Here is a 14311-nt window from a genome sequence, read left to right on the forward strand (position 1 = left end):
ATCGAGGTAAAGTTTCACAATCCGAGGAGTATCTGCTAGGTCCTCCTCCTCCATCCACTTCGCATCAAATGCAAGAAAGTTCTTGAACTTAACCAAGAACCGCCTTCGGACTTTACCTTTCTTCGTATCGTTATGCGCCAAAATCTGTTCAAGAACAAGGATCTCCTCATTTTCTTCCACTTCGGGTTGTTCATCAGGCACATCACCCTTAACAGGTTTCAAGAGACTCACATGCAATGCATTGTGAATCCTCCAAGTATCTGGCAATTTCAATCGGAAGGAGACATCATTTATCTTGTCAGTGATCTGGAAAGGTCCGTAGTATCGCATACTAAGCTTTGGAAAAAGCCTCTCCTTTCCCTTTTTCTTTCGTAGGCGTGTCTTCTCAAAACGTAAGACCACCCAATCATCCTCCTTCAATTTCAAGTCGCGACGATGGCGATCCGCTACCTTTTTCTGTCATTCTTGAGGCTCCTGCAAAGTCTCGCGAACCTTGGCAAAAGCCGTATCTAAATCTCGCGAATATTCATCCGCTTCAAATATATAATCTTTCGTGCTCAGGAAGGATTGAACCTTCGCAGCACTTTCAACAATCTCACATGGCGTCTTCCCCGTCGAAGAGTGTATCGTGTTATTGTAGGCAAATGATGAGCGCGCGGCGGTGTGTGCAAGTGAAAGAGCACGCGAGAATGTGCAGGGAGTGCACCTTGGAGAGGGGCGAGTGCAGAAGGCAAGGAGGGCGCTAGCAGATCGTTGGAGAGAGAGAGAGAGGGCACGCTACACGATGAGTAGGGGAATGAGTTAGTGAGTTAAAAACTCACATTCCCTTTATTATTTTGTATAGGACCAATTTATGGTTAGTGGCCAAGTTCAATGTCAACTTGGCCAAAGGTTAGTACCTTTAAAATATACATTAAAAGGGGGCCATTTGGGCCTTTAACCCAACAACCTCCCACTTAAAGGCATAAATGGCGCCTTTAAGCTACGTGACTCCCACCATCTCTATGCATAGATAATGTTGTGCTTTGGGTAAGCACTTAGTGAGAGCATTGGCTAGATTTTGTGATGTATGGACCTTAACCAATGAAATAAGGCCATCCTCAAGCACTTCACGTATGAAGTGATACCGCACTGCTTTGTGCGTGCATGAAACATGGCGTTCTTTGCCAGACATATGGCACTCGCTATCACAACCAAGCATAGGTGCCTGGGCAGGCAAACCAAACTCACTGCATAGGCGTGCTACCCAAATAGCTTCTTTCGAAGCCTCAGTGGCTGAAATATATTCAGCCTCTGTCGTAGACAATGCAACAATCTTTTGCAATCTACAACACCATGAAACAGCACCTCCCGCAAGAGTAAATGCATAGCCACTTGTGGATTTCCGTGTATCCACATCACCAGCCATGTCAGAGTCACAAAATCCCTTCAACTCCATTGGTCCTTTACCATAACAAAGGCATTTGTTTTTAGTCCCTTTCAAGTACCTCATAATGGACTTCACTGCATCCCAATGCAACCTACCTGGATTAGCCATAAACCGGCTCACAACTCCCACTGCATGGGCTATGTCAGGCCTAGTAGCAACCATAGCATACATAAGTGAACCACAAGCTAAAGCATAAGGCACACTTTGCGTGTCATTGGCTTCTTCCTTTGACTTGGGACAATCATCCTTGGAGATTTTGACATATAGCTGTAATGGCACACCAAGAGGCTCTGCCATGTTAAATCTGTCCAGCACCTTTTCAATGTACTTTTCTTGCGACAAATACAATAGACGCTTGTCTCTTTGCCGTGTAACACGCACTCCAAGTATATGTTCAGCTGCCCCAAGATCTTTCATTGAAAACGCAGATTTCAGCTGCCCTTTAAGAGCATCAACAGTGCTTCTTTTCTTTGCAGCTATCAACATATCGTCTACATAGAGCACAAGAATGATAGGACTGCCATCATCATCACGTTTGGTATACAAACAATGGTCTGCATGGCTTCTGTTGTAACCATGTTAAGCATGAAGAGATCAAACTTCTTGTACCACTGTCTACATGATTGTTTCAGCCCATACAAGCTTCTATTGAGCATACATACCAAATATTCCTTGCCAGGGATAACAAAACCCTCGGGTTGCTTCATGTAAAGCTCTTCTTCCACATCACCATGCAAGAAGGCGGTATGTACATCCATTTGGTCCATTTCCTAATCAAGAGCAGCCACTATGGCAAACAGTACACGCAAAGTGGTCATCTTCACGACAGGAGAGAACACCTCTTGAAAGTCTATGTCCTTGGTTTGAACATATCCCTTTGCCACAAGCCTTGCCTTATCCTTGGGTTTTGCATCAACAGTCTTGATTTTATACACCCATTTGTTAGGAATAGCCTTCCTTCCTTTGGGCAATTCAGCCAAATCCCAAGTATGATTAGCATGCAAAGCTTTAATCTCTTCCTGCATAGCAAGCTCCCACTTGTCACTGTGCTCACATGTCTTTGCCTCTTTATACGTAAGAGGCTCTCCCTCATCTGTCAACATAATGTAATGCAAAGTGGGGTCATATCGACTCATAGGCCGTCTTTGACGAGTAGACCGCCTCACCCAATGATCCACATTATCCGGCAATGGGTTTACATCAGGTGGCACTACAAAATCATCAACAATGGGCTGCTGTACATCATTTTCAGCACCATTTTCAGCATTGTTTCTTGGCTGCAAATGCCCTTCCATGATCCTCTCTCAAACAAGATGTTGTAACCATGCATATCCATCTGACCAACAGAAAGCAGACTCTTCTTGATTCCCAGCACATATCTAACATCATGCAAGACAAGCTCATTCATGCCATACCCTCAATGGAACATGCATGATTGTTTCCAAGGTATACATGGCCACGCTTGCCTGCATCAAAAGTAGAGAAACACTTCTTGATAGGAGTCACATGAAATGAAGCACCGGAATCAGCAATCCAAGTCTGGGACAATGCATCATTGACAATCAACAAAGCATCAATAAGATCACTCTTGGTGATCTGCATGTCCTGTGAATGAACATTTAGAGAGGCATTAAAGTCATAAGCATCATCATCTGACAAAGTGACACACAAGATGTCCTCTACATCTGATAGCTCCTCAATCACGACACTAGAAGCCACATTGGCCTTCTCTTTGTCCTTTGAGCTATCCTGTGCATCTGCCTTGACTTCCTTCTTCTCTTTCTTTTTGTCTCCGCCAGTCTTTTTCCTTTCTAACTCAGCTTTATAGTACCTGCAATCAGGTTTCTTCTGACTTTCCTGGCACATTGATAGCAAGTCACATCACCCTTGCCTTTGCTTGCATTTCCCCTTTCTTACTCTTACTCTTACTCCTTTGTGCATAAGCATTCTTCTTTTCTGTCCTGCCTCTAACCATGTTGGCTGAGCTGCCTCCCTCTCCACTTGCTTTCCTCCTGATTTCTTCATTCAAGATAGAACTCCTAACACCATCAAAGGTCAAATTGGGGTTATTGGACAACGAAACCACCAAAGTTTCCCATGACTCAGGTAATGTCATAAGCAAAAAGATAGCTTTCAGCTTATCATCAAAAGGGGGCAAGCCAGAATCCTGTAACTACGACAAAGTACCTGCGAACAATGACAAGTGCTCTGCCGCGCTCTTGGACTCATCTAGTTGCATGCCAACAAGTTTTCACATCAAGTGCACCTGGTTGACAGACGTTGTATTTTCATACATTCCCTTTAACTTCTCCCACACATCAAAAGGAGTCGTGAGACCTTTCACATCAATGACGGTCTCATCTATCATGGCCATTTTAATATATGTAACGGCTTTCCTGTTCATGCTAACCCATGCTTCATCTGTCATATTCTGTGGCTTCACATGTTCAAGTGCCCCTTCGCAATCTTTAAGAAATAGGATTCCTTGAATCATGTCTTTCCAAAGATCAAAACCAATACCATCGAACCTCCTAATCTCGAAGAGGTTCTTCACATCCGAAGAAGACGAGGTCATAGTTGCACGAAACAAGAGGGATAATACGCTGAATTTTTGGGCAAAATGCGCAAAAATCGAAGTATAGCCTCACAAAGATGTGCACTACAGCTCCAAATGGTCACAGGAGCAATTTGGGGCAAAATAGGACGATGTAGGCACAAAATTCAATTTCTGAAATTTATGCGCAGGAAATTTCAGTGAGCGAATTTGTGCTCGAAAACAACAAATTTAGTTGTTTTTAACCTCAGAGGACATACATAAGGCTAATACACATCCTTTAGAAGCATGTAAGCGCAAAAGCCCCAATTTGTAGCATCAAAATTGCATGAAACTGAGCCACAGATCGTCATACAGCGAGCACCCGTGAGAGTTGTACTTTGTTCAAAGATTAATATAAAAAGAAATACTGAAAGGGGCGCCAGTCTTTGGGGCCAATATCTTTTGGCACGGAACTACTCCAGGCTGTGTCAACTCTCTTAAATTTGTAAAGTGTTTTAAAGCGAATCTCTGTTGTGTCGCGGTAGAATCTTGACTTGGGGTGTCCAAATTTGTTACACATACCCCCTCTTGAAAGAAATGTAATCGCCCTCGATTATGCTTGCAAAACCAACATAAGCTAACAACCAGTTCAATAGACAATGACTTGCCAACACTCTAGACAACACATATCCAGTACTTGCACAAAGATAGCAGTCACTGAACATTCACATCCCTATTTGGGTAATCTGTGACAAAGGAGCGGAGTAACTCCCCCGCACTACACCAAATTCAATCGACTGATCATCGATAACTTTTGGAATAGTCGAAGCTAGACCAAAAGCCGCAAGGTAAAGTTCCAAAATCTGAGGAATATTTACTATGTCCTCCTCCTCCATCCGTTTCTCATATAGTTCTTAAACTTGACAAGATACCGGCGTATCACTTTACCTTTCACTTTCCTTTCCTTGTGAGCCGGCATCTGTTCTGGAACAAGAATCTCCTCGATCTCTTTCACTTTATGTTACTCCTCATGCTCCCTATCCACTGGCACCTCACCTTTGAAAGGTTTCAACAAACTCACATGAAATGCATTGTGAATCTTCCAAGTATCGGCAGGTAACTTTAGTCTGAAGGATACATCATTTATCTTTTCCTAAATCTGGAAAGGTCCATAGTATCTCATACTGAACTTTGGAAAAAGTCGCTCCTTCGTTTTCGTAGCGTGCCATGTCTACTCAAACCGTAGAAGCACCCAACCAATCTTCCATCAATTGCAAGTCACGTCGATGCTTGTCCCCTTCTTATACCTTGCTTGAGACTTCTCAAGAGCCTCGCGCACCTTTGCAAAAGCTATCTCTAGATCCTCAACATACTGATATGTCTTATCTTTGGTGCTTAGAACAGGTGAAAGAACTACTGAATTTGCAATCTCCGATTGCCCATCTGTCTGCGAGTGGAAAGAGGACAAGAACCGTAACCTAGTACCAATATTCTCCAAGATTGCCCTCCAGAAGAAGCTAGTGAAATGGGGATATCTATCTGAAACTATAGACTGAGGCATGTCATGAAGTCGAAATATCTACAAGACAAACGGTTTAGCCAAATGATCTGGCTTAAACGTCTTCTTGACTGGAATAAAGAGAACCTGCTTGCTAAATCTATCGATGACTGTCCAGATGTCATCGTGTCCACTCTGAGTCTTGGGAAGATAAAAAATAAAATCCATTGCTATACTTTCCCAAGGTCTGCTAGGTATAGGTAAAGGTTGCAAAAGACCTGGTGCCTTATGCCTGTCAAACTTACCTTCTTGCATATCAAACAACTGCGAACAAACTCATCCACATCCTTTTTGAGCCTCCGCCAGTGTAAACACCGCTCCACACCTTTCAAGGTGGTCTCTATGCCGCGGTGGCCCGAAAAAGGTGAACAATGGCACTCTGTCAAAACCTTATTCCTCAGTGCTTGTGTAACACGCTGTCATGATTGTGACTATGTTAACAGCATTACATCCACTCCTAGTTACAGATACGCGAAGTGCCATGCCAAGGAGGACCCCTACGCTTGAATGGTCACACCCCTTCGCCCAAAAGACGTGTCTCTTCGCCAAAAGCCACACTCCTTCGACGACTTGTCACACCCCTTCGCTCTACGGGTGCGACTCTTCGCCCAATGGTTGCAACTCTTCGCCGAAAGGATGTGTCTTTACGTCTAAAGTCATGTCTCTTCACCAGGAGACGTGTGTTTTCATTTGTGTCTCATCGTCTCTTATATAAGGAGCCCTTGTATCACACATTCAATCAATCAACATAGAGTCTTCTAAGTCTTATTTCTGGGTTCAGTTCAAGTTTCTTAAGTCTTAATCATGAGTTTAAGTACTTAATTAACGATTAGTACCTAGAATCCTTACAATGGTATCAGAGAAAAAAATATTATCAGGACCCGAAGGTTGTGAGCCTCTCACCCTCGCCACTACCCTCTCCCCCCCCTCTCCCGGACTTGCATGGAAGCAAAAGAAAGATGGTACATATGACGAGGTAACATGAATCTTTCTATTTCAATTACATAAATAACGAACAACAACAAAGATGTGTGTGTGGCGTACCCAATGACTTTCGGAACAACTTCTGTTGGTGCCTCTTCGAGTGCCCTTTCCTTGGGTAGTACCCATTTTGAACCCGTGGCCGTACCCCTCCATGCGAAAGGGTACCACGCCGGCAGGCTGCCACCTCTTCCCAATGCTCGCACCCCTTGGAAATGCCCCTTTGTGCATCCTTTTTCCAATTTCTGCCAAGGCTGAATTCTGCAAGCGCTGGGCTGCTCGTGAGAATCGAAACGCTATACCTGGATGAATCCACGATAAGCCCAAATTCGCCCTTAAAGGAAAGTGCAAGGTATAGACCCATGGTAGTCACCCACAAGACAATATAACCATCAGCTCCATTATGCATAGTATTGACTAAATACCACCACATCCCCACTAATGTCGTCAGTGCCCAATAGTGGGTGTAGAACTAGGTACTAACATATGCTCCCAAACACAACACACACCACACACACACACACACATGAGCAAACATCAACACAAAGTTCAACCTACTGAGTTTCTATCATGACTCCGGAGATCAAGGGCAGACTCAGCCATAATGAAGCTTAGCACTAAAGAAGCATTAAATCGAAAAAATTAGCACAAAAATGAGGTAGTTGATAGGGCATACGCACCACAAAAGATAGAAAGAATTAGCACAATATCAAATGGTCGTAACTCGGACGAAAACTTCACAATGTGAAGTTTGCATGTCCGCTATATGACTAAAAAATATACTTGGATGAATCCAGGATAAGCCCAGATTCGCCCTTAAAGGAAAAGCTGGCTGAAAGGTCAAGCTGGAATTGCACCTCTTCGCTGGACTGAATTTGCACCTCTTCGCTGGCTGAAAATCTGAAGCGCTGGCAGAGCTGCAACTTTTCGCTGCCATCCTCTTACGTAAACAGCCAGCAGCGTTGAGTATCATTTTACGCTATCATTTACTTTTAATTTGGGGAGTCCCTTGGCTGGCCAACTTACCCCAATTAGAGCCAATGTGAACTTACCTCAAATTTAAACCCCATATGAAAGCAACCTTTTGTATGAAATTCCTCAAAACAATCTTACGTTAAAAAAAGCAGAAAAAAGAGAGAATGCAGCACACTCAACAATTGCACATTTCTCACGTTGTGCCATCTCTCCTGGCCATCACCGGCTCACTAGCAATCTCTCTCGTGCGGTGCCTTCCCGGCCATGGCAGACAAACAGTTTTACGTGCCTTTTTCGTATTTCTCGTACGTAGACGAGATTCCAGAAGGAGTTTTGCTGGAAAATTCTCCTGCACGAGGTGATCACCATTTCCGATTCGCCAAAGCCGGAAATCGTAGTTATTCTAGATTTGGCAGCATTGGAACCCGTTCCAAAGTCAGTTTTTGTCCCAAATTACCAGTCCCAGAGCTTGCTCCTGCACCTGTTTAAGAGTTCCTTTGAGGCGTAACCATGCCGAATTCTCAGGATGGAGGTGGTCAATCTGACGACGCCCTTACTCTTATCAAGGAGCCAATGGCCACACTTTCCACAAGCCTCACATCACTTCACACTCGCTTGGATGAGATGCAGATGCAAAACACTTCTCGAAGTCGTCCTGCTGCTTCTCGGACTACTAATGCAGCATCTTGAACACCTTTTTCCGAAGCTTCAGTGGACACCAAACGAACCAGATCCAACTGATGAGGTAGACAATCACGAACTTCAATTACTTTACTAAAGTTTTAATGCTGCACAGAAGAAGAGGCTTGATGTTAAACTGTCGGAACCATACAATGGTCGCCGCGACAAGCGCGTGCTGGACCAATGGCTGTTCAAAATGGAGGTTTACTTATCGAACACAGATTTGGTCGAGAGTAAAAAATTTGCACTTGCTAGTTCTCTGCTCAAAGACAGAGCATTTCTTTGGTGGCATTGCATATGCTTTTTGGATAACTTTGACTGTGTCAAGAAGTGTCGCAAGCTCTGATGGTCTGTCTGGACAACAAAATCAACACCTAAGAGGTAGTGCTTCCAACTAGAAAGCGCATAAATCACGGCCAAGAGCTCTTTCTCATAGACTTGCATTGTCTTCTCTGGCCCTTGCAAAATTCGGCTTTCATAAGCTACTACCCGTCCATCTTGCATTAGCATCGCTCCGATGCTATTGCCACACGCATCACACTGGACCACAAATGACTTTCTAAGATCTGGCAAAACAATTGCTGGATGTGAAGTCAACTTTTCCTTTAAAATACTAAAAGCTGAAATATCTTTTTGGGTCCATCTGAAAGTGACCTCTTTCTTTTGCAAAGCGTGAAGAGGTGATGCTATCTCTGCAAAATTCCTGATAAACCTTCTATAGTAGGAACACAATCCCAAGAAGCTTCTGACATCGTGCACAATCTTCAAGTCTGGCCATGTCTTAATAGCTTCGACCTTTGCGGTATCCATTCTAACACATCCTTTGAGACTATGTGGCCCAGAAGTGGATCTCTTCCAAGAAGAATTCATTTTTCTTAGGATTGACAAGTAACCTATGACTACGCAGCTCTTCGAACACAGTGGTCAAGTGACGCCTATACTCCTCTTCATTCTTCGAATAGAATGGAACCATGAAACCGGCCCGTAGCGCGGTAGGCTTTGACTTTCACCCAAAATTCTTTACTTTACTTTAGAGACACGCACACACACACACAGTACTTTGCGAAAGGAACCTGCGACAGGAATTAACACTTAAGCACACACACGGCTCAGAAGCTAGAATGCTCCAAGCAGACGCCGACAACCTGTACGCCCCAAAATTGGCCGCCCTTTCGGTATTTCTTTATACTTTGAGAGGGTAAATTACAAAGTAGAGTCCTAGGAATTCTTTACTTGTATCCAGCTAGATACTACCTGTTTTGGCCAAATTTCGGCAACAACACAACCTCAAAACTTGCGCAAAACCAATTCCCTTGCTGAAACTCACTTCCACTGGCATAAACCCTTTGATTATTTCCTGAAAACAGTAAATTCAGCACGCTGTATTTACTGGTTTTTTCCCTATTTTAAGCCCTAAACAGTCCCCGAACTGTCCTCTACCAGTAGGGCACTGTTCCCAATGGTTCTGGCGTCCGTATGGCTGAAAAACAGTCAATTTACAGTGCATACACAACGCTGAAAATGCACCTGTACGGTGAGGTTATGACCCTCACCGGTGTCTGCTTTGATGTAGCAATTAGCTACCTCTGTTCCTGCTCAAGGAGGTTCTTGCCTCAACACAAATGCATGAAACCACACAGCTGTACATCAATCGAATGAAGAGCCCTCTTGTGGGGCATCACATAATTGCACCTAGGGGAGAGAGAGAGAGCAGTGTGTAGTGTGCAGGGCATCACTCCTAGCACCACATTGTACATTGAGTGGAAAGAAAGCACTACATAGCTCTTAACCTATGACAGGAAGCAAATGAGGCTAACCTATGACAGGAAGCAAATGAGGCCTCTCCCAGCTTAAAATTCAGCGCCCATTTTTCTGAATGAGGCAAGTACACAGGAAAGTGCCACTTGGCACATTTACAAGCATTTGCCCGTTTCGGGGTTGCCACCTAAAAATCTCCCAACTGGTTACCAGTTGACTTCCTGGCAAGGTTGTAAAATGTTTCCCTTGTCGAACCGAAGGTAATGATGCAAACACATTTCACAGCCCAAAATAGCAGTTCCCTAATTTTTAGGAGATGCTCTTGTTGGGCTCCCACTGGTCATCTGACCATCTATCCTCATTGGGACCACATCCAAAAGTCCAATGTGGCCCAACTGTCGGATACTTTCTGTTGGTGATCCCACCTTGACTTTATGCCTTTATTGAGTTCACTTCCTAATATCCACCAACTTGCTAAGTGCGACCGGGGGACCTACATGATCTTGCACTGAGCCTAGACATCCTCTTACTATACGAATTCCAATGCCGACCAACTTCCCGTCTGCGGGGAAACTACCGTTCACATTGGCCATACAATGTCCGACCATTTGCAACTTCAAAAAGAGGGTCTCAAAAATAAAACAAAAATCATTGGAAAGAAACCAACAACTAAGGTTAGCAATTGCCACGTCCTCGTGACATAGTTAACACTTGCCACGTCCTTGTGACACATGTACTACATTTTACACCCCCCCCCCCCCCCCCCCCCCCCCAATTAGCACAGGAAGGAGCTAGCTAGATTGATGCATTTGCATGGTTGTACTACCCTCAGCATATAGACATGCACATATCCCTAGTACCAGGGCTCTACCCATCCCCATAGATCTCATCACCCGCCGGACGTCCTTCTTTCTTCTATTTTGTACCAATCTGAACTATTTTGTCTTTTTTGATAGACAGAGGACATACACACATGTATACTTGATTTGTCTCATAGTCGGCCTCACATAGACGTTAAAAATCTCTCTCTCTCTCTCTCTCTCTCTCTCTCTCTCTCTCTCTCTCTCTCTCTCTCTCTCTCTCTCTCTCTCTCTCTCTCCGCAGCAAGAAGACAGTGCCACATGACATTATTAGAGCCGAGCTCGCCACACCACCCATGGTGGTAGAGGCACTATTCCAGACAGTCTGCTTCATCCAGAGGATGAGAGAGCTACCTCCTGACAGACTTACTCGTAGAGCATTTGAGGCAGCTATACAGCTATCAGAGAGTGGGCATGAGAGAGCATGGTACTCACAGGTCAGAGCATGGTTTGAGGGACACGGTCTTGACATGGAGAGCCTACCACCTTTCCAGTACGACCCCCACTCACCATATGTTCACCTCTCTCGCAGTGAGAGGAACTTGGTACTGAGACAAGATCTGTGGCAGCTATACACTAGGAGAGTCTGGGAGTCACCTGGCTTGGGGACGAGGATGTCAGATTACAGAGACCACTTTCTCACCATATTGTCTGGGGGGTTCATACAGAGACCACGCTACATGGACACATATATGCCACATAGCTCACGGGTGGCGATTGGTCAGCTGAGAGTGGCTTCACACAGGTTAGAGATTGAGATCGGGAGACATACTGGTGTCCCCAGGGAGGAGCGCGTCTGCAGAGCCTGCACAGAGGAGGTGGAGAGTGAGGAGCACTTTGTATGTAGATGCAGAGCATACACTGAGATCAGAGGCAGGTATGAGGCCCTATTCAGAGGACAGCCCACTCTCCGAGAGATCATGGACTCTCGGGATCAGAGACAGCTCGGACGGTTCTTACTAGAGATACAGAGCCATCGGGACACACTACTACAGCCACACACAGCTACACAGACAGAGGGGAGACAGTCGCAGCTCACAGACTTCTTTCAGAGGATTACCGCCCCTCCCCCACCAGACACTCAGAGGGGAGTGACACTCCCACAGGCGGAGGTGAGCCGAGCTAGACGACGACCACGAGTCACAGGCTACAGGGGCGCGCGCTCCCACCACCGACAGATCGAGGAGATCCGAGCCCGGGAGCGCCGTGCCACTGAGGAGCGAGTGGCCCAGATGAGGGCCGACCCGACAGCTTTCATCCGGGCAGCCTTGGCACCAGACCCGCCCATGTACCACATCTTACATCCCCCCATTAGTACAGGATGGAGCTAGATAGCTTGATGCATTCTCATGATTGTACTACCTTGAGCATATAGACATGCATATACCCCTAGAGATAGAGCTCCATCCCTCCTCAGATACCCCACTACCTACATTCAGTTCAGTTTTGTATCAGTTTTGTTTCATTTGTCTTTCCGATAGACGGATGACATACACACCATGTACATTTGATTTGTCTCATAGGCCGATTTCGGCCTGACATAGACGTTAAAAATCTTTCTTTCTTTCTTTCTTTCTTTCTTTCTTTCTCTCTCTCTCTCTCTCTCTCTCTCTCTCTCTCTCTCTCTCTCTCTCTCTCTCTCTCTCTCTCTCTCTCTCTCTCTCTCTCTCTCTCTCTCTCTCTCTCATCCGTGAAGAGCGCACTACTCCCTAAGCGAGCAGAGAATAACGGAAGCATTTCCCACCCAATAAGTCTCAGTACAAAGCAGGCTTAGCCGTTCACAGCTACATGTATGAAAAACTTCAGCCAATAGGCTTATGAATTCCATGCATTCTTATGCATCAGAATAGTATTTGGGATATGAACAGCGAATGCTGTTTAAGATTTATGGGCTTGTAATTGTTCAAAAGTAATAAGAAAATTTCCTTTAAGGGGGGGGAGGGGACCAGCCCATCTTGTGGTCCCTAGTGTTGTGTTTGTCTTTTGCGTCATTTTTTTTTTGTGTGTGTGTGGAATCTCGTATGAAAACGTTGGATTAATTTGAAAGTATTAAGTGCATGCTTCCGTTTCTGTGACAGGCCACCTAGTGATAGCGAGTTTGGATCTCCTAGATTTGTATGTGATGGAGTCTCAAGGCTATGTATCCTAGAGCTCGGGGGCGTCTCCTAGCTCTGACTGGCTCAGTCTGCTATAGGGTGACCGCTCCTTGGGTCTATGTAAACAATGGTGGTATGGTGGTGGTCCTCCAGAAGGAATCTGTAAGTTGACTGTCTACCACCAGCCGATGCCGCTACAGGTGCCAACAATGTCTATGTCTATGTATCTCCACTAGAAAACAGCCAAATTAGCCCTCATCTCTAGACTTCGTAATTTGTCATAGGGTGGGTTGTCCTGTGTGAAAAGAGTCTCATATTTGTCTGTGATACTCTCATATGCTCTACATGTGCAAACAAAGTGCTCCTCGTCCTCAGCCAACCTCTCTGTGCAAATCTTGTAGAGCCTCTCAGCTCAGGGGGTATGAGCAGCTTTTCCTTTCTCTATCTCTAGCCAGTGTGAAGATACCTAGCGTTGACCAATTGCCACTCGTGAACTATGTGGCATGTATGTGTCCATGTTGCATGGTCTCTGGATGAAACCCTCGTCTAGCATGGTCAAGAAGTGCTCACTGTAATACACCATCTTTGGGGGAAGAGGCTCTCTAGGTGCGATCCATGTCTCTCTAATGTAGAGCTGCAATAGACCCAGTCTAAGTAACACGTTCCCCTCACTGTGTAAGAGTTGATGAAGGCTGAGTCCGAGTAATATTGATAGGGTGGTAATCTATCCATGTCTAGTTCATGTGCTCCTACAACATTAAAATACTCTTCTCCTTCTTCTTCTTCTTCACCTACGAGTACCACAGCTCCTGCTCGCTTGACTCTATATGAGTCTATCTGATAGCATCTCTCTCACCATCTAAATGAGGTAAACTCTCTAGAAAATAGCCTCGCCTCGCCTAGCATGAGTGCAATAGCTAACTTTGCTCTAGCCGCATATCCTCTGGTGAGCCTGTTCGTAACCACCTTTGCCATGAATCGTGATGAAGCGCTTGGGTGGGCTGGCAAAGGTGAGTCCCAAGTATACATAAGACTCCGACACCTCTACCTGTTCACCTGCAAACATAAAGATTGCCGCACTAATGACTGCCCTGGAAGTATGAACCTGTCAGCCCGCTCCATGTCAGTGTAAAGCATGATATGTACTGGGGTACCTCTAAGGTCTGCACCCTCGCCACCAGCTCACAATGTGGAGAGAGAGAGAGAGAGAGAGAGAGAGAGAGAGAGAGAGAGAGAGAGAGAGAGAGAGAGAGAGAGAGAGAGAGAGAACGGTTACAGTATAGAGAATGATTGTTGTGGTTGTGCATGGACAAAACGTAGGCACTTATGGTATTTGCTATCATCTGGTTAGGATAATCTAACAAAAGAAAATAAAGCCTCAAGGGACTGGCATTTCATGAATGCTAATGCTTAGTAGTTCTTAGCACAGGTCAATGA

General features: G+C 45.1%; 1 protein-coding gene across 1 annotated transcript in view; it reads right to left on the reverse strand.

Moving 5' to 3' along the window:
* Positions 1–14311, reverse strand: part of LOC147451819 (Pyridoxal phosphate (PLP)-dependent transferases superfamily protein) — a 213511-nt gene that overhangs the window by 144361 nt on the left and 54839 nt on the right. The gene's annotated exons all lie outside the window — the stretch shown is intronic.

The sequence above is a fragment of the Adiantum capillus-veneris genome, chromosome 8 (genome assembly GCF_014529385.1).
Source record: "Adiantum capillus-veneris isolate H3 chromosome 8, ASM1452938v2, whole genome shotgun sequence".
NCBI lineage: Eukaryota > Viridiplantae > Streptophyta > Polypodiopsida > Polypodiales > Pteridaceae > Adiantum > Adiantum capillus-veneris.